At 41.9% G+C, this 18992-nt stretch overlaps 1 protein-coding gene across 6 annotated transcripts in view; it reads right to left on the bottom strand.

Moving 5' to 3' along the window:
• Positions 1-10705, bottom strand: part of LINGO2 (leucine rich repeat and Ig domain containing 2) — a 2057065-nt gene extending 2046360 nt beyond the window's left edge. For 4 of the 6 annotated variants that reach the window (XM_063914082.1, XM_063914083.1, XM_063914084.1 and 1 more), the window contains exon 1: positions 9820-10705. The gene's annotated coding sequence lies outside the window, so the exon portion shown is untranslated. The other 2 variants (XM_063914085.1, XM_063914087.1) reach the window with 1 other exon arrangement.
• Positions 10706-18992: the final 8287 nt, after the last annotated feature.

Below are 18992 nucleotides of genomic sequence, written 5' to 3'. Positions count from 1 at the left end.
ACATGGTATTCTCTCTCTCTCTGTATCTCACCACAATTTCCCACATTTCTTTGGGATCAGCTCCCTCCAAGAGAGAGGATAACAAGACCTGCAAATTTTGCACCTGGAGTAGTAATCTGGAACTCTGGTCTTTCTGGGTTGCACAGCTCAATGTGGAAAAATAGAATTCTGGGTCTTCCAGCTCACCCAGAGCCAGCAGGAAGTCAGAAGCAGGAGAGGGGTTTAAAACTCCCACATACCCACTGTATGGTGCACTGATGCCTGTAAGAGGCCAGCGAGTAGGCTGCAGTTTTATAGTGCCAGAGACTTTGAACATTGTCTGTGCAAGGAAAGCAAGGCGGGCAGTGGCTGCAGGTCATTACAGCAGAATGACTATTGAGCATGAGAAGTGTTAAGACATATACTTTTTATTTGTTCATTCTAAGTTATGTACCTACATGACCAGGCCCATGCCTGTGTATTCTGTGTTCAGTGTCTGATGCCAGGAAAGACACTGTGTTTTACCAGAAAACCTGTCTAAGAGTCATTATTTCCAATTCCCATTTTACACTATATACCAGAGGTTCCCAAACGCGGCCCTCAAGGCACCCCAACGGTTTTAAATGTATAAATGCTTGGCCACAGGTGACTAAATTAGCACCTTAGTCAATTTGATTTAACCATCTGTGCTCAGCCATGGATATACCTAAAACCTGCACTGTTGGGTTGCCTTGAGGACCGCATTTGGGAACCTCTGGTACATACAGTGTGTGAGTGTGCAACTTTGCTAAGTGTTAATTGAAGTTGATTAATTTTTATTACCACTATGCTATTAAGTGTCAGTTTACTTACATCTTGCTACAATGATTTACTAGTGAAAACAAAGTTCTGTAGTCCAAGCATCTGTTTCTTCCAGTTTCCTTTATACCTACACCTACTCTATCTATACCTATTGTATCCAAACTCCCCTACTGTTCTCACCTTACCTGCCCAAAGTCCACTCTCCCTGAAGTTATTTATATATAACTACACCAAAATACCCCTTACCCCCATCACTCAATACCCACTCAAAGCCCACAGTCCCGGCACATATTTGTAACCTTAATGACTGTTGAGTTTGCAGTGGCTCCTGCTGCAGCAGCTGCCTGACTGCTTTTGTAGGTCATCTTTAACTCTGACGTAATAGAAGTCAGGGGGCAGATAACACCAGAGCCATCTGTAACCAATTTGGTGCCCTAGGCACAATTTTGGCATTTAATCCTTCCACCAAGCTTAATGTTTAAACATAGACACCAAAAATAACACATTGTAAAACTTTTACATGGTATTCTCTCTCTCTCTGTATCTCACCACAATTTCCCACATTTCTTTGGGATCAGCTCCCTCCAAGAGAGAGGATAACAAGACCTGCAAATTTTGCACCTGGAGTAGTAATCTGGAACTCTGGTCTTTCTGGGTTGCACAGCTCAATGTGGAAAAATAGAATTCTGGGTCTTCCAGCTCACCCAGAGCCAGCAGGAAGTCAGAAGCAGGAGAGGGGTTTAAAACTCCCACATACCCACTGTATGGTGCACTGATGCCTGTAAGAGGCCAGCGAGTAGGCTGCAGTTTTATAGTGCCAGAGACTTTGAACATTGTCTGTGCAAGGAAAGCAAGGCGGGCAGTGGCTGCAGGTCATTACAGCAGAATGACTATTGAGCATGAGAAGTGTTAAGACATATACTTTTTATTTGTTCATTCTAAGTTATATAACTACATGACCAGGCCCATGCCTGTGTATTCTGTGTTCAGTGTCTGATGCCAGGAAAGACACTGTGTTTTACCAGAAAACCTGTCTAAGAGTCCTTATATCCAATTCCCATTTTACACTATATACCAGAGGTTCCCAAACGCGGTCCTCAAGGCACCCCAACGGTTTTAAATGTATAAATGCTTGGCCACAGGTGACTAAATTAGCACCTTAGTCAATTTGATTTAACCATCTGTGCTGAGCCATGGATATACCTAAAACCTGGACTGTTGGGTTGCCTTGAGGACCGTGTTTGGGAACCTCTGGTACATACAGTGTGTGAGTGTGCAACTTTGCTAAGTGTTAATTGAAGTTGATTAATTTTTATTACCACTATGCTATTAAGTGTCAGTTTACTTACATCTTGCTACAATGATTTACTAGTGAAAACAAAGTTCTGTAGTCCAAGCATCTGTTTCTTCCAGTTTCCTTTATACCTACACCTACTCTATCTATACCTATTGTATCCAAACTCCCCTACTGTTCTCACCTTACCTGCCCAAAGTCCACTCTCCCTGAAGTTATTTATATATAACTACACCAAAATACCCCTTACCCCCATCACTCAATACCCACTCAAAGCCCACAGTCCCGGCACATATTTGTAACCTTAATGACTGTTGTGTTTGCAGTGGCTCCTGCTGCAGCAGCTGCCTGACTTCTTTTGTAGGTCATCATTAACTCTGACGTAATAGAAGTCAGGGGGCGGATAACACCAGAGCCATCCGTAACCAATTTGGTGCCCTAGGCACAATTTTGGCATTTAATACTTCCACCAAGCTTAATGTTTAAACATAGACACCAAACATAAAACATTGGTTTATGAATGTTTTTAATGTTAATGAAACACATGCCAAACGCACAAAATATACAACTACATCAGTGAAATACAGAGCATAAAGTGGTGAAACTGTAGCTAAACAAAAATGGGACAGGTTTCATGTAAAATATACTTATAGCCCCACCTCAGAAGTTATTCTATAGTGAATAGACTCTCATTAGAGCACAGCACCCCTCTTACATCACAACACAACACCGCTCTCAGCACATCATTCTTCTCCCCTCACAGCACAGCACAGCACCCCTCTCCCAGCACAGCTCAGCACAGCACCTTTCTCCGATCACTCACAACACAGGCTGACTCACTTAAGAGTTACAGAAAACCATGGCTGTCCCTGCTTTTCCAGACTCTGATCATGGTAGCTGCCATCCAGCCTGGCAAGCAGTGTAAGCTGGCTGGGTGACCTGGATGGGATGAGAAAAAGACTGGCCTGGTGGAAACGTCTAGCTGTCCTGGTGCCTCAATCTGCCACTGGTCCTAGGAGTGAAATTTCAATAGGCATTTGCCTATAATGCCTATGCATAGGACCATCTCTGGTACACACTTGTGGTCAGTATATGGCACCAGGCTAATAAACATGTCCAATGGAGTCAGTAAAGTGTGTGCGGAGAGGGGAGCCGTAAATCACTCTCCAAGCCTCAGATGTGCTTAGTTTTAAGGCAGTGGAGAAGGGGTTAGAGCAATAAATGTCTCTCTACCCCTAGATATGCTGCTTGGCTGGGCTCTGGAGACATAGGGTGCACACTCAGTACCCATCCGTCATGTAATGCAACAAAATTTGCGAGACACACTAAACAGTAAGCAGTAAAGTCATGACACACTAAAGTGTTGTGATACACATGTTGAGAACTGCTGATATAGAGTTTGAGCAGCCAAATAGTGATATTCAATTGTTATTTGTAAATGGGAAATAAGCTAAAGTATCCATTATCCATTAGGTGTTACAGTAGCTGGGTCAAAATATCCTGTACTTGTCTGGAATAATTGGTACTTTACCCATGTTATGTTGACACATGCATTAGTAAACAAAGTCTATACATTGCATTTCATGTATTCCTACAAGAAGCATGTTTGCAAGAAAATAGTTTGTATACCTGGATATTTTCAAAGTACACTGCAGCTGTGTCTCACATAACACAACTGGCGTAAATACATTGGTAGGACAAATTATATACACTGCTCTAAAAAATTAAGGGAACACTTAAACAACACAATGTAACTCCAAGTCAATCACACTTCTGTGAAATCAAACTGTCCACTTAGGAAGCAACACTGATTGACAATCAATTTCACATGCTGTTGTGCAAATGGAATAGACAACAGGTGGAAATTATAGGCAATTAGCAAGACACCCCCAATAAAGGAGTTGTTCTGCAGGGGGTGACCACAGACCACTTCTCAGATCCTATGCTTTCTGGCTGATGTTTTGGTCACTTTTGAAAGCTGGCGGTGCTTTCACTCTAGTGGTAGCATGAGACGGAGTCTACAACCACACAAGTGGCTCAGGTAGTGCAGCTCATCCAGGATGGCACATCAATGCGAGCTGTGGCAAGAAGGTTTGCTGTGTCTGTCAGCATAGTGTCCAGAGCATGGAGGTGCTACCAGGAGACAGGCCAGTACATCAGGAGATGTGGTGGAGGCCGTAGGAGGGCAACAACCCAGCAGAAGGACCACTACCTCCGCCTTTGTGCAAGGAGGAACAGGAGGAGCACTGCCAGAGCCCTGCAAAATGACCTCCAGCAAGCCACAAATGTGCATGTGTCTACTCAAACGATCAGAAACAGACTCCATGAGGGTGGTATGAGGGCCTGACGTCCACAGGTGGGGGTTGTGCTTACAGCCCAACACCGTGCAGGACATTTGGCATTTGCCAGTGAACACCAAGATTGGCAAATTCGCCACTGGCACCCTGTGCTCTTCATAGATGAAAGCAGGTTCTCACTGAGCACATGTGACAGACGTGACAGAGTCTGGAGATGCCAAAGAGAACGTTCTGCTGCCTGCAACATCCTCCAGCATGACCGGTTTGGCAGTGCATCAGTAATGGTGTGGGGTGGCATTTCTTTGGGGGCCACACAGCCCTCCATGTGCTCGCCAGAGGTAGCCTGACTGCCATTAGGTACCGAGATCCTCAGACCCCTTGTGAGACCATATGCTGGTGCGGTTGGCCCTGGGTTCTTGCTAATGCAAGACAATGCTAGACCTCATGTGGCTGGAGTGTGTCAGCAGTTCCTGCAAGACGAAGGCATTGATGCTATGAACTGGCCTGCTCGTTCCCCAGACCTGAATCCAATTGAGCACATCTGGGACATCATGTCTCACTCCATCCACTCACTGCACCACAGACTGTCCAGGAGTTGGCGGATGCTTTAGTCCAGGTCTGGGAGGAGAACCCTCAGGAGACCATCTGCCACCTCATCAGGAGCATGCCCAGGCATTGTAGGGAGGTCATACAGGCACGCGGAAGCCACACAGACTACTGAGCCTCATTTTGACTTGTTTTAAGGACATTACATCAAAGTTGGATCAGCCTGTAGTGTGTTTTTCCACTTTAATTTTGAGTGTGACTCCAAATCCAGACCTCCATGGGTTAATTAATATGATTTCCATTGAGACTTTTTGTGTGATTTTGTTGTCAGCACAGTCAACTATGTAAAGAACAAAGTATTTAATAAGAATATTTCATTCATTCAGATCTAGGATGTGTTATTTTAGTGTTCCCTTTATTTTTTTGAGCAGTGTATTAATGTTTTCTGCATTACCTAATTTATCACTATTGTCATTTCTTTCTCTTTGTTTTCTCAATTTCTACAGTTCTATTGCTGCAACTAAAGTATCTAGAGAAAGGGCAGGAATGTGTAAATACATGAGATAGACACATGAAAACAACACTGTGATCTTTATCTCTGAAACATCCTTTTATATACAGTGGACTATTAAAATAGTTCCCAATTGTTGTAGGGCAAGGACATTCACTGCATCATCTGAACCACATAACCATCAATATATATGATTACAAAACTGAAAAGTATAATATAATAATTTTACGGTAATAAAATATTGACATTACCAATGTAATTCCATTGGATATTTGTAATACTTGTTGCTTTTTAAAATGCTTGTTGTTAATTTAAATCCCTAAAATGTTGTGATATTAGTATTGTACAAAAGGATATTTCCTGTCTTCTTAAAGATGTGCCCAATGCAGAGCTATATGTTGATAAAAAAATCAAATTATGAAAACAAATGAGATCATTGTACAGTATATTCATTCTATATAAAGAAACAGCTTGAAAATGAAAAATGAAACAAAAGTTATAATAATGTAGGTACAGTATGCTTGCACTTGAGATGCCTACTGCATAATAACTTCCTATGGCTTCTTAAGCAAGGACACATTTTAACAGTTCTGTCACGTAATTTGTTACTACTGTGTGTTTGACAGAACAGTAGTACTAGCTGTAAACATATGATTAAGTTTGTATGTTACATAAACATTTTGATGTTCAGAAAACACATTAGTATATATATATATATATATATATATATATATATATATATAGAATGAAGAAATTGGTGGCACTCAAGCAGGCTAGTAGATGCAAAGAAAATGTCCCTTTATTTGCCTACATGTTTCGGGGAAACTCCCCGTCCTCAGGGCTAGCCCTGAGGACGGGGAGTTTCCCCGAAACATGTAGGCAAATAAAGGGACATTTTCTTTGCATCTACTAGCCTGCTTGAGTGCCACCAATTTCTTCATTCTATCTTTGTCATTTGTTGACCTGGAGGGCACCGCAGCAAAGAAACTTTACATATCTTTTGGAGTGCCGGTATAATCTCTGAATTATATATATATAAAGCAATAATGAGTATTATGTACTTAATAATACATTTCCGAATTTAATTTTTTTTTTTAAATTAGATAAAAACATTTTCAAAAATAGTTGTTTACCAGGGGACTTAATAAACAATATAAAGTTGTTTGGCCCTATGGCAACAATAAATTCAGCTATGTATCTGCTAACACTAGAAACACTGATGTAATCTTTACATTTACAGTATGTCAATAAAACAGAACTGTATGATAGTCTTACATAATTAGTTAAGTTCATATAGCTGTGCTGCTGTCTAAGACAGGGTGACTTTGTATATCCCCATAGACATATATAGTTACAATTATTGAATGCTTAACCTCTAAGATGACATTTGTGATTTTATATGGGGTTACATAATCTACTGTAGAAATATCATCATTCAGAGCTAAATCAAGCATTTTAGATTATGGTGTGCTTCATTTCTATCACAGTCTATAATTATGTGCTTTTCGAAAGAAGAAAAAAGGCCTTTAAAATCATTAGATTTTTTTAACCATCTAAATGACTTAAATATTTTTTATTTCATTTGTTGTTTGTAATGTATGCAGTACCGTGCAAATGTACCACAGCAAACATTTGTAAATGATGCTGTTCAATATCTCTGCTTTTACTAGTTTCTATTTTATCAAAAGTTTTTCTCATTCTCCCCCAGCTGATGGAACATGGAACTGCAGCTTCTTCAAAGCTCAACAAAAAGCTACAGAAATGTGCCTCTTTTTCCCCAGAGACACTCCAGATGCTGAACAAGAGGATATGGAAATGGAGAACCTCCAGCAAAATATGAATAATAAATTAAGTACTCACAATCTGATGTAGAAGTTACACTATCGATTATGTTTTTTGTTTTTTTCAGCTATTGGAAAACATCTAGGTTTTGAAACACATTTAATGAATAAACCCTGGTATATTGTAAATCTATATTAATGCATAAACATATATACAGCACCCTAAAAATACCAAGTAATTTTACTTCTATATTAAATTTGCCTAGTGCTACCTTAATTGGGATATAGGATACTTTAATACATAATTAGTTGCTGCTATGAGCATACACTAAAATGGTAAAACGTTGGATGGGTCTGGATTACTAAATAAACAAGCAACAAAAATTAACAGATCCATTTAATTAGAATGTGTATCTGAATATTTTAATAAAAAGTAGCTTTTTTTTTTTCATTTAAGAAAATTTAATAATTCATTTTTGCCTATGACAAGAATCCAGAAGAGTTGATGAATCTATTATCTGTACTGGTCACTACTTGTAAATATCATTTGACCTATAATTTGTAATTCATTTATAAATATTTTTTGGATTTCAGGATTAAATATGAAACAAACATCAGGCAATATTAGTAAAAGATCTGAGCCACAACAGAGAACAATGTTATTCCTAGTACACACTGCAAAGAAACTAAATGCACAAATAATTAGCGTAATTGACCATTTTCTTTGCTGATGACAATGACATAAGTGTATACCAATATCTGTTGGTATACATAGCTAGAAACATAAGTAACTGTACATATGGATCACTATAGATTCATATAAGATTGTATGCTTTACATGAGTTGCCAGCCCTTTGATTTCAAACTATGACGTGCAGTGCAGTGATCCCTCCCAACCTCTGCTAGTATGGGGCTAAATGGTTCTGAAGATGTGAAGCAAAGCTCCTGCACACAGTATTCTCATATATAGTGTTTCTTACCAGCAGCCAACTTGTCTTCCATAAAAAGAGAAAACCATAGCCAACAATCCCTAATTGTAACTAAACAAAGGATTGTAGCTCATCCAGATGGTTGTGCCTTAGATACAAGTCAGAAAACATCAATCTATTTAAAGAAAGGCAAGACATTTTTTTTTCCCTTAGCATGCTTCCTATGGATCAATTAGGATGGCTAAATTCTGACTGAACCTGCAAGTATATGTATTGACAGGTGTATCATAACTACTGTATGCTATATCTAAGGGTTGTACAAGAAAACATATTATTGACTTTATAATGGAGTAGTTTTAGCACACTCATTAATAGATGACAGAGATATAATACTAATATAATTAACTAATATAATAAAGACAATACATCAGATAGGCAAAATTCATCTTTATACAGTGCAAACTGTTCAATATTTGTTTTGGAACTGTTAAAAGAGGACACATCTGAAACTCAGCTGCAGGTGATAAGTGTTTTTAATATAACTGAGGGATAGGTTTCATAACATCTTTCTTTTTTAAAAGAAAAAAACAATAGGTATCACCAGTAAAATGCCCCAGGGGAAAACAGTAGAAAGCCAGTGGTAGTAATGTCTGCCTCTCAAATATCAAACAGTCATCTACTGTACTGTATACTACCAATTTATTGAAATGCTATGCTACCAATTATTGCTAATGTATGATCAAATAGTGGAACTGATACAATATATTGCTGTCCAGATCAAATAAAACATCATCTCACTCTTATACATATTATTTTTGATATGATTAATATTATGTAATAGTAGAGACATTTCTAAATATCTCGCCTTCCTATGCAACCTAAATAACTTGGAAGATGTAGAACACTACATAATATCTCTTCCTCTTATGTGCCCACATTTCTCCCTTCCAGTAAAAGTCACCGCAATTACATATCACTGTTATCCATTCCTCTTTCTCCAATCTCAGCACAACAAACCCGAGGCATTTTACATCTCTCTAGGGTGAGTGTGTAAATGCGGGTCCTGCTCTACGGGATGAGTAGGTGCTGCTCTCTGGGGTATGTGAGTGTGGGTTCTGCACTATGGGGAGAGGGCATGTGAGTGTAGGTGCTGCTCTCTCAGATGAGTATGTGAGTGTGGGAGCAGCCCTATGGGAAGAAGATGTGAGTGCAGCTGCTGCTCCCTGGGGTAGGTATGTGAGTGTGGATAATGCATTTAACAAGAAAAGTGAGTGGCGTCCGTCAACAACTAAAAAAAAAAAAAAAAAAAAAGAAAAGAAAGAAACACAGGCAAGTGATAATCGTGACGAGCTTTCTGTAACACATCTGCCTCCTCTGCTTTAAATCATCTGCGGTCCTTAGCACGTATATCTACCTACTGTAGATCTTTCTTTGCAGCTTCAAATAAACAGCGTTGCAGAAACACATACAGTGCTTTACAGTATTACACGTTTATTACCGGCAATGGGTGACAGTCAGACTTGTGTGCTTCTTCCATCACATCCCTTTCTTCCAGCCATTGATCAAGTCTCGCTAATCTGATTTGAATCCATGTTATGTATCGCTGCTCTGCTATACAACACCGTTTCCTTATGTCCGTAATAAGCAATATAGATGAGACAGACAAGAGATCGGCACCTACCTTGCGGCTGTGCCAGTTATCCAGAAGTGGGTATCACAAGCAGAGGGGTCGCCCTGCACACGGCAAGTCTGGAGTGTGACATCCAACACACAGGGACAGTTCTTCACGAATAGCAGTTCTGTCTCCCAGCTATATGCTAATCCATTTATCAAAGTGGTAAAGGAAAACTGCTGTTCTTTCCAAGAGAAATTGTGTATCACCTTTATTTTTCCCTCCAAACTTTTTTTTCCCCTTACCCACTTATAGCTCTCCTCCTATACAGACAGGAGCATTACATGTTTCTAGAAACACAAAAACCCTCCACAATCACATCCAGCTGCTTGTTTATGTGCGATCCCACCTCCTCCTACAGCAGGCTGCGATCTCCGAATGGAATAGTCAGGGGAAAACTTGAGGCACATGCAAGGTCTCCCCTCAGAGCCACACTCCACTCCAGTCAGTATGCTGGAAAAGCAAACTTTAAGAAAGCTGGAGCACAGGATCAGCCCAGACAGCAAGAGCACACAGCTGTGATAGATATGCTTATGTTTGCTCCCAAACAGGTAAGAACAAAGTAGGAGAAGATCTGAGAGGAAAACAAATCCCATGTACTGTTATCCACAGCTGACACGTACAGTATTCCACGCTTTTTCTGATGACCCGCTTTGCATAAAAGTACGTGCCATGAAACAATGTGCTCCTTTAACACATTCACACTGTACTCTTATAACCCATCCACACACTGTAGCCCGTTGCCGCCGGCTCCTGCCTTCCTTATCTCACAGGGAGCTGTCCAGCAGAAAGAGTGCTGAAACCAGGATAAATAGCGGCTTCTCGCAGTTCCATTCAACTCTGCTAAAGCAAAGCAGTGGAGGTAACATGCAAGCTGCAGCCTTGCCCTTCCCAGCGAAGCCTGCACTGAGTGTGGAGACGCCACACCCCCATCACCTGACCTATATTGCAGCATGAGCTGCTTCAGCTTCTCAAGACCATATTAACTCCTTGGTAAGACTGTCATCCCATTATGAGCAATCATCTAATCACGCTTCTAAGAAGGTGCTGTTTCGTTTCAGTCATTAACAAGGTCACATGCGGAGCTCGTACTTAGCAGTATCGTAACGGAGGTAAAGGAAACTTTTCTTAGAATAATAGTAGTAATAATTAATAATAGACACACGCAATATACGTAGATAATTATGATAAGCATAATATAATTATTGTCAACTAGTTGTACTGTATATGCATACTGTACAAAATACAAGCAATCGTGCAGAACCCAGCACTCAAGGCGAAAGTTCAATACATATCTGGAGCCGTCCTTTCTGGGGAACCACAGTTTGTAGCAGACGAACAGAAGTCAGCACTCAGGCTTGCAATGTACTGTAGTTAATACCAGTGCCGTAACTAGGCTTTTTAGCGCTGTGTGCAAGACACGGCATTGGTGCCCCCATCCCCATGCAAGATAGGGGCAGTGCGCGCCACAGGCGTGCAAAAAATATATAGGGGCGTGTCTTCATGGGGAAGGGGCGTGGCCACAAAATAATACCAATTCATACTACGGTGCACAGTAGTCTATTATTCAAATTACGCTGCACAGTAGTGCCACTACACCAGGTAGAGCCCCTTTTACACATTACAGCAGATAGCCTCCCTTTTTACACATTACTGCAGACAGCATCCCCTTTTTACACATTATGGCAGACAGCGTCCCCTATTTACACATTACGGCAGACAGCGTCCCCTTTTTTTACACATTATGGCAGACAGAGTCCCCTTTTTACACATTACGGCAGACAGCGTCCTCTTTTTACACATTATGGCAGACAGCGTCCCCTGTTTTACACATTACGGCAGACAGCGTCCCTCTTTTTACACATTACGGCAGACAGCGTTCCTCTTTTTATACATTATGGCAGACAGCGTCCCCTTTTTACACATTACGGCAGACAGCGTCCCCTTTTTACACATTACGGCAGACAGCGTCCCCCTTTTTACACATTATGTCAGACATCGTCCCCCTTTTTACACATTACGGCAGACAGCATCCCCCTTTTTCAGAATAGATAGAGAAATAGAGAGAGAGGGAGACAGAGAGAGAGAGAGAGAGAGAGAGAGAGAGAGATACTCACCATCGCTCCTCGTGCTGGCAGATCCCTCGGTGCAGGCAGGGGAGAAGGAGGAGGAGGGAGGGGGACTAGAGCTGCAGCAGCTCTATGTAATTGGTAGTAGCGCCGCTGCAGCAGTCCCCTCTCCTTCTGTATTGGCTGCTCGCTGCTGTGAATGCTGGGTTGAAGGAACCACATCCCAGCATTCACAGCAGCGCTGGGCAGCCAATACGGAAGGAGAGGGGACAGCTGCAGCGGCACTACTACCAATTACATAGCGCTGCTGCGGCTCCAGTCCCCCTCCCTCCTCCTCCTTCTCCGCTGCCTCCGGCGCTGCTCTCTCCTCCCCTGCACGGCGCACACAGCAGAGGCGGCATGTAATGAGTCAATTTGACTCATTACATGCCGCTGGCCATTGTGCCCTCAGGGCAACTGCACTGTGTGCCAGGCACACCTGGCACACACGTAGTTACGTCCCTGGTTAACACACTCACAGGACTTATACATGCATTTAATAAAACATATATATATATATATATAAAGAGGAATGTCCCACACTCTCACCCAACCTAAAGACAGCCGCTGGGATGCCAATCAAAGCCCCATCCCACTAGGGGATGGACCCATAGTACAGTGCAGAGTTTTCCACTAGCCGTGGAATGATGGAGTCAAAGTAATATCTTTACTCAAAAAAAAGGGGCAAAACAAGTCAAAACAGTTCCACATATAATGGTAATCTCTCACCAACGTTTCGGTCCCCAATCAGGACCTTTCTCAAGGTGTCCAACAATCCAGCTGTGTCACAGAGTCAGAAATGTGCAATATACATGTACTGTATATGGCACATTTCTGACTCTGTGACACAGCACATTTCTGACTCTGTGACACAGCTGGATTGTTGGACACCTTGAGAAAGGTCCTGAATGGGGACCGAAACGTTGGTGAGAGATTACCATTATTTATGGAACTGTTTTGACTTGTTTTGCCCCCTTTTTTGTGTAAAGATATTACTATGACTTCATAATTTTTTTGTCTGGAGAGTGCTATTATTTCCACGGCTAGTGGAAAACTCTGCACTATATATATATATATATATATATATATATATACACACGTGACGTGCAGGGAGGTCAGAGGCTGGGGAGGCGCAAATGGTGGTGGCTCTCAGTGCCTGGAGCCTGTATCACCCCCTACAAAATTTAACTCTTGTCCCTACACTACACCATGCCAACACAGGGAGAACATACTGTACATACAGTAATAGCCATGTCACAGCCATCACCCTAGTTTTGTGAGTAAACTGGTGCATACTAACTTCTGGGTGAGGTGCCCCCATTGCATCCTCACCTGCAGAACACAGCTGGCCTGGTGCAGCAGGTTACACAGGGCACTACAGTCATCAGTGATACAATCAGAAGCACCTGGGGAGGGAGAGCAGGAACATCTCTGTACACTATGTCTCACTACTGTAGCCACACACACAGAGTCCTGTCCCCGCATTCACTACAGATTACACACACACCTGTCCCCGCACTCACTACAGATGCTACACACACACACACACATAGTCCTGTCCTCGCACTCACTACAGATTACACACACACACAGTCCTGTCCCCACACTCACTACAGATGCCACACACACAGTCCTGTCCCCACACTCACTACAGATGCCACACACACACACCTGTCCCCGCACTCACTACAGATGCCACACACACATACACACACTCACACAGAGTCCTGTCCCTACACTCACTACAGATGCCACACACACCTGTCCCCGCACTCACTACAGATGCCACACACACACACTTACACAGAGTCCTGTCCCGACACTCACTACAGATGCCACACACACTCACACACAGAGTCCTGTCCCTACACTCATTACAGATGCTACACACACCTGTCCCTACACTCACTACAGATGCCACACACACAGAGTCCTGTACCTACACTCACTACAGATGACACACACACACGCACTCACACAGAGTCCTGTACCTACACTCACTACAGATGCCGCACACACAAACTCACACACAGAGTCCTGTCCCTACACTCACTACAGATGCCACACATACACACTCACACACAGAGTCCTGTCCCTACACTCACTACAGTTGACACACACACAATCACACACAGAGTCCTGTCCCTACACTCACTACAGATGCCACACACACACAGAGTCCTGTCCTCATACTCACTACAGATGACACACACACACACAAGCGTTTTAAGAGAGTAGGGGACCCGAGTTCAGCCTCCATCGTGGGCCCCACCCTCTCTGACAGCAAAAATAAAAGTTTTTCCCACAAATGGGAAAAGATAGAGGCGCTGATATAAAAATATTATTAATAAATACACCATATACCAATATATATAATTTTTGGTTTATTATACAGTTCTAATAAAAAGATTGTTTTTGTTATTACCGGCCGGTAAATATAATCAAATATATTCCACTGCTTAAACAATCACGTACGTTCTGAGGAAGCCGCCGATCAGACTTGAAGGCGGAGAAACGCGTAAACCCTTTAAACTTTTTACTACAAGCCGGCTTTTTGCTTATTCCATCATACTGAGGAGATCAATACGATCTACATGTCCTGAAAGTTAACGGATATCCAAGTAGAGAGCGGCACCTGTAACAGTGCTTGCCGTGCGGCTCACGTGCTGTGTGCAGCCCGACACAAAGTAAAGAGGGAGCGAGTTACGAAACGGCTTGGGGAGAGAGAAGCGCTTGAAGCAGCACCGGCCGCCCAGTCCATGTGCGGTGTGCAGCCCAGCACAGAGAACGAGGTGAGCACTTAATAATACACCTCATCCCAATGGAAACACTGCTGAAAAGCTCTCACACCATCAGCTAAACAGCCACTCGTGTAAAGAAAAGCTTTGTTCCCTCTATGTTACACTGATTAAGAGACTGTTTCACCTCAGTTAAAAATTAATCAAATCTTGCTTGGTGAGCCTGTACTATTCCTGGGCAACTTTTAAATATCTATAAACTAAACGCCTTCACTTGACCTCCTGATATGTCCGCATACAAAGGAACTGCTACCAGCGGATGGGAAGAGTGATTATAATTATAATATTGGGCTCACATATAGGTGAAACAAAACATCAGCATTTGGATACCTGATAATTCTAAAGGATATTTTATATTGCAGATCTATATTACAGATTTATATTTATTAATCAATTTGCTTTTTAAATTTCTTATTTTTATGTATATGATTGTTTAAACAGTGGAATATATTTGATTATATTTACCGGCCGGTAATAACAAAAACAATCTTTTTATTAGAACTGTATAATAAACCAAAAATTATATATATTGGTATATGGTGTATTTATTAATAATATTTTTATATCAGCGCCTCTATCTTTTCCCATTCGTGGGAAAAACTTGTGTTTTTGCTTTATCTATCGTGGGAAGAGTAAACCCACTTTAGAGGCTGCAGATATTTAAATATTATCAGCTGGCGCTGGGTGAATTTCTTTATTTATATATACTCTCTGACAGCAGTAGGCTCTGGCATACTGCCAGAGTCTACTGCGCATGCACAGGTCTCTGGGAACATGGTGCCCGCACCTTTTTCCTGGGGGTATCTCCAGTGTGCATGTGCAAATCAGTGATCTCTGTCTACAGTGCAGGGTCGCCATCACAGGACTCCAGAGGAGTAAGTATAATATATGGGTGCAGTTTTGGCCCCCCCTGGACTCAGGGGCCCGTGTGCACACTGCACCCATTATAAAAATGGCTATATATATGGCATCTCTCTCTCTCTCTCTCTCTCTCTCTCTCTCTATATATATATATATATATAAATTCCTCGTATAACACACAAACAGAAGGGGCGCTCCATAGTGCAGAATCAATTTAATTAGTTAAAAACATAACAATGCTCAAATGTTAAGACCACAACGCTGATGCTCGTACCAAATAGCAATACACTGTGGACTCAATACCACATAGCTTAACAACAGTTATTCCCAGCAAACCTCCACTCCTCGGATCTCAGCCTCGAATGGGACCACAGACTCGCGCTGCTGAGCTCCTTTCGTAACTGCCGCACACCATTACACCTTCACTCGCCGGCAACCAAGGGAAGCAGGAGGAGGATCAGACATCCACGTCAGCAGGCCACACTCCTACGCATTTCATCACAGACTTTGTCAGAGGGCTGGCCTGCTGGATGTGCTACAATCCTTTTATCACGGCTAGCCACCGCTCCACTACAAATCTAATCATAGAGTGCATATATTTTTACTTGAATCCATATTAAACTGTTAATGCTTTCATAAACTCGCAATCACAAAAATACTTCACATTTAAAATATACATATTTTAACATTTGTTAGATATCAGATCTGTCTCGGGCGTTTTAGTGCAGAACTGCAACAAGTCTGTTACATAATAGCGTTCCAATAGGGATAGGTAAACCTTAAAAAACAAGCTATTATAGTTTTATGGATTATGTATGAAATTTGTGATTAAATTAACTTTTCTACACATTATGTTATTTTGCTCTTCTCCTCATGTGCTGATCTACGTTGCCTGATGTTGCACCTTGCGAGGATGGATCTAACAGACTTACAAGGGAAGGTTAGGGTTAGGCATCAAGCGGGGAGGATTAGGTTTAGGCAGCGGGGAAGGGAGGGTTAGGTTTAGGCAGCGGGGAAGGGAGGGTTAGGGTTAGGTACCAAGTGTGGAAGGTTAGGGTTAGGCACCATCAGGGAAGGTTAGGCACCCCTAAGGGAGGGTTAGGGTAGGGAAAAGGTGAGGGTTAGGGGTCTTAATGGGGGGGCTGTCTGGATTCTGATGGATGGGATACCGCTATCGGTATACCGACAGCCGGCATCATGTCCATCGAAAAATCATACTGATCCCCCTTAGTCCATTCCCAGGTATCTAATTGGTCCATTACTGCTACTTGTTAACCCATCTATTGTGATCACATAACAGTAGGCGAATAGTTTTATGCATATCATTGGTTTTATTATCTTACAAACAGTGTGTACATTAATTGTATTTAGTTGATGAACTGGCATAATAAGTGTTTATTTTAGTTTACAGAAATTCACATTTTTTTATACAGTTCAGTAATATTTACAAAGTATCATGTTTGAATGTATACAGTAATAAAAATATGCAGATATAGTGCTGGAATACTTCAACCACCTCTCTATTACTTGAGTAACATTTCTCCTTTTATTTAATTGCTAAAGAGATTGGCATAAACCAGGGTTAGGAAATGTGTAGTGTATCAGCATTTGCAGTAACTACATATCCCACCCTTCCACAGTTACAGCACACCCAGCAGCAAAGCTGTGGCAGGGTAGGCTCATGTGTGTGATTGCAGAACAGCTGGTGTGCCAGAAGTTGCCTAAACTCTGGTATAAAAAAGCAAAACAGACCACTGTAAAGTCTGCAACAGTGTTAAAAGACTGAATCACACAGTGATACATTGGGTGGCAAATACAGGTGACTCAAGAGCCAGTGATGGGAGTCACATTAGAATGAAACAAATAATTTTTTTGGGAAATAATGAGTGGTATGCGGTAATAACCCCCAATACTGGGGAAGAAATGTTAGAGCTGGTGGCAGGGAGGGGTAAACAGTTAGGGACAGGGAAGCCTACACAGCTAGGGACAGGGAGGGGGTAAACAGCTAGTGACAGGGAGTGGGGATACACAGCTAGGGACAGGGAGGGGTACACAGCTTGTGACGGGGAGGGGGTTTACGCAGCCAGGGTATCTAGGGACAGTAACGGGAACACAGTGACAGGGAGGCTGTACACAGCTAGAGACAGGGAGGAGTACACAGCTAGGGACAGGGAGGGGTACACCGCTGGGGACATAGATGGGTACATTGCAGACAGCAGCCACTCACTTCCTCCTCTGCACCTGGACTGCCTTGAACATCTCCTTCTGATTCAGCACCATGTAGTTGTACTTGCTGATGATCTGCTGCCCTGAGGTAGCAGTCACTGACTCTTCTGTCATAGCCATGTTTAGATGTAGATTCCTCCCTCTCCTCCTGGCTCAGTCAGGCCTCACAGAGCCCACGTGTGAAACTCTATCTATATCCAGTGTCCCTGGTAATGATAGGGTCATTAAATGATTGCGGATAATATCGAGCAGCCGGCGCCTTCCCACTACTGCACGCCGCCACCACCAGGTCCGCTATCAAGGGGGATCAAGGGGGACCTGGGCCAACATCAGATTGCATTCTGGAAGCAAGTCATGGACAGACAGTGCCCACAGACCGCAGCACCCCAGGCAATAGCCATGCTTGCCCATGCCTAGAACCACCACTAAATGTGTGTTAAAATGTACAGAAAAGTACAATGCAAGTTAAGATAATGTATAATACATGACATCATTGCAATCTTAAGTGTACATAGTTTTCTTTTTTTCTGTATGAAACAAGAAAGTATACACAATTTTAAAAATCCCCTTCAATGAATTACTATTACTCTAAAATGGAAATTAATGTTACAAATGCTGTTTATGCCATATCAGATGTATTTTAATATATGGTTTGTCAGGAATGACTATAAAATAATACAAGTAGTTGTGAAAATTAATAAAGGATAACACAGCTAAAGTGAAGTTTAATTTTAATAAGCATTTTACAGAGCACTTCTGGGAAAAATGAGTCATTTTATTTATGAAAACTTTTATCAAAAACAATTTCCCAGTCTAATATGTGTACTTAAAAAAATAAAATAAAAAAATAAAAATGTAAAATAATTTTTAAAATTGGGTACATTTTTTAACACAGGTTTTATTTTTGACTTATATATGAATATGCAAGAGTTGTGTAAACTTTTATTTGGCTTGAGGGCAGGGGCAGATTAGGATGGAAAACCAGCCTGGAAAATTTATGGAAACAGCCCTAATGGGGCAGAGTGCATTGGTTGTGGGGTTGTAGTCTGTTGAGGGATGCAGGATTCCTCCTCATAGGGTCTGATCTGAGTTGGACGCAGGTTCGGCCTACATTGTGTCTTTTGCTGCAGTTGCATCTTTGACTTTATGCTACTGACACTACAATACCTTTCCCTGGTGTATATCCATG

The sequence above is a fragment of the Pseudophryne corroboree genome, chromosome 1, assembly GCF_028390025.1.
Source record: "Pseudophryne corroboree isolate aPseCor3 chromosome 1, aPseCor3.hap2, whole genome shotgun sequence".
Lineage (NCBI taxonomy): Eukaryota > Metazoa > Chordata > Amphibia > Anura > Myobatrachidae > Pseudophryne > Pseudophryne corroboree.
Note: the sequence above shows the minus strand (reverse complement) of the source record. Positions and strands in the feature narration are given on the sequence as shown.